At 39.0% G+C, this 3167-nt stretch overlaps 1 pseudogene; it reads left to right on the top strand.

Moving 5' to 3' along the window:
- The first annotated feature begins 979 nt into the window (after positions 1–979).
- Positions 980–1158, top strand: LOC136875150 (U2 spliceosomal RNA; annotated as a pseudogene).
- Positions 1159–3167: the final 2009 nt, after the last annotated feature.

Here is a 3167-nt window from a genome sequence, read left to right as displayed (position 1 = left end):
AATGTAGTAAGTTGACGACCTGGTCTTAAGGGCAGATTGTGCCAAAAGCCTTGAAAGCCTTGGAACATGAAAATAGTTGTAATTAATATGGTATAAATGAGCTTTTTAAAGTCTAAATGGATGTCGGTAGGTAAGAAATCCAAGAGAATTGAATGTCAGATTGGGAATACAAAGCTGAAACAGGTAGATGTGTTCAAGTATTTAAGACGTGTGTTCTCCGAGGATGGTAGTACAGTAAGCGAGATTGATTTAAGGTTTGGTAAAGCTAATGCAGTGAGCTCGCAGCTGCGAAGAACGGTATTCTATAAGAAGGAATTCAGCTCCCGGACGAAACTATCTTCACAATAGTTTGCTTTCATAACAACTTTGCTTTATGGGAGTGAAAGCTGGGAGGACTAAAGATATCTGATTTATAACATACATGAAAGTAGCGAGAATGAATGCTTGCACAAAATAGGTGGGAACAATGGCTGGATGGTATTTGGAATGAGGAAATAAAGGCTAATTTAGGAATGAGCTCAATGGAGGAAGCTGTTCGCATAAATCGAATTCGGTGGTGGGGTCATGTGAGGTGAATGGAGTATGATAAATTACCTAGTAAAATAATGGACTCTGTCATGGAGGGTAAGAGAAGTAGAGAGAGAGACAATGACGACGATGGTTAGAATCAGTTTCCGATTATTTAGAGACATATAACTAAAAGAGGCCACAAAACTGGTTACAAATAGAGGATTGTGGCGGCGATTATTAAATTCACAGAGGCTTGCAGGCTGAACGCTGAAATTCATAACATGAAGATGTATATAAGTCTATCACTCTTCCTTTTATGCATAGGGGTTACTATAGCAAATCTCCATTCACTTGGTATAGCTCCTTCATGCAAACAATAGTCAAATAGGTATTTCAGATATGGTACTATATCAACCAGCCAGAAATCCCATCTGATTGTAAATGTCATTGTTGTCATAGGTTAATATCAATATTTCGTTACTATTAGTCACCGCTATCTGTTCTTGACAGCTTAATATCTGATACGTTGCGCATCGCACAACCAGAATATTAAACTTATTTTTGGAAATCGACGGAATGCTAGGGGCTTGCTCCACCTCTGTCACGGGTTGGTCCGACATTGCAGTATGGGATTGTAAATAAAGGGTACAGATCTCTGCACATGATAATGTGGGTGTTAAGGGGTTGTAGTAAGGATGTAAAAGAGAGGGCATATAAGTCACTAGTAAGACCCTAACTAGAGTATGTTCCAGTGTATAGGACCCTCACCAGGATTACTTGATTGAAGAACTGGAAAAATCCAAAGAAAAGCGGCTCGATTTGTTCTGGCTGATTTCCGAAAAAAGGAATAGCGTTACAAAAAAGTTGCAAAATTCTGGCTCGGAAGACTTGGGAGAAAAAAGACGAGTGCTCGAATAAGTGGTATGTTCCGAGCTGTCAACGGAGAGATGGCGTGGAATGACATTAGTAGATGAATAAGTTTGAGCGGTGTCTAAAAGTACGAAAGTTCACAATAAGAAGATAAAGTTGAGATTAAAGAGTACAAATTGTGGCAATTATTCGTGTATAGGAAGGGGAGTTAGTGATCGGAATAACTTACCAAGGAGGATGTTCAATAAAATTCCCATTTCTTTAAAATCATTTAAGAAAAGGATAGGAAAATAACAGATGGGGATCTGCCGCCTTGGCGACTGTCCTAAATGCAGATCAGTATTGATTGCTAGTTGATAGTAGTGATACTTTATATTCTGCTAAATGAATAATTCTGCCTTCGGAAGTTTCTCACATACACACTCCGCTTGTTCATTAATGATCCCTAGAATGTCCTTGGAACCTGCTTTCCCTTTATAGTACCTATATATCCCATTCTATTTTCACTAAAATTTGTAGGACTGCTTATTATGCTTGCCATCATGTTATCCTCAGCTGCCTTCTTTGCTAGATTCAATTTCCTAGTAAGTTCCTTCAATTTCTCCTTACATGTACAGCCCTTTCTAACTCTATTTCTTTTCAACCTGCACCTCCTTCTTAGCCTCTTTATATCACTGTTATAATACAGTGGTTGCTTACCATCCCTTACCATCATTAAAGGTACATATCTCTTTTCACATTCCTGAACAATTGCTTTAAACCCATCCCACAGACTGTTTATATTTTTTTATTTTCCCTCTTCCAACGATCATAATTACTTCTTAAAAACTTGCTCATGCCTGTTTTATGAATCATATGGAACTGCCTGATTGTCCCAGTTTTACACCCTTCCTTTCTATCACATGTACTTTTAACTAGGACCAAAACTGCTTCGTGATCGCTAATATCATCTATTACTTCGGTTTCCCTACAGAGCTCATATGGTTTTACTAGCACCACGTCCAGAATATTCACCCTCTAGTTGGCTCCGTCACTTTCTGATTCACTTGTTCTTCCCAAATTAACTTATTTGCCATTTATTGGCCATGTCTCCTGTCGTTGGCATTACTTTCCCAATTGACATTTGGTAAATTGGTATCACCCGCTACAATCACGTTGCTTTCAATATCGTTTCCCACATAGCTCATTATCTTACCAAATAATTCTGAATCAGCATCTGCGCCACCATTGCTGGTATTTAAACTCCAAATGCATCAAGTTGCCCATTATCTTTAGAAAAGAGCCTCATACTTGGAATTTCCCGTTTGTTATCTTCAGCTTATTCTTAGCTTACAAATTCTTCTTTCGCTAGAATGAATGCCGCCCTCCTACCATTCATATCCTATCTCTACGATAAATACTTCAGGTTCGTGAGAAAATGTCTGAAACCATTACATAATTTCTGAGCCATGTTCAACTCCTAATACAACGTATGGTATCTATATGTCTATTTAATTCCATTCCTTCCTTCACAATACTTCTGCAGTTCGACACTAACATTTTTATGTCATCCCATTCCAGATCCCTGTACCCATATCACCGCACACTGGACCACCCCGTTTCCCTCAATGTACCTCCCTATAACCCTTCTAAACAAATTGCCTAATTTATACGTACACGTGAGGTTTAACTGCAGGCTACCTGGGCGCAGATCTCTCTCTCCTACCGATCCAGTAGGATCTAGAAATCTTCCTCCAAGCTTCCGACATACCCACTCTATAGCCTCCTTTAAATCCCCTATCACCTTC

This window comes from Anabrus simplex, chromosome 5 (assembly GCF_040414725.1).
Source record: "Anabrus simplex isolate iqAnaSimp1 chromosome 5, ASM4041472v1, whole genome shotgun sequence".
Taxonomy (NCBI): domain Eukaryota; kingdom Metazoa; phylum Arthropoda; class Insecta; order Orthoptera; family Tettigoniidae; genus Anabrus; species Anabrus simplex.
This window is presented reverse-complemented; position numbering and strand designations above follow the sequence as displayed.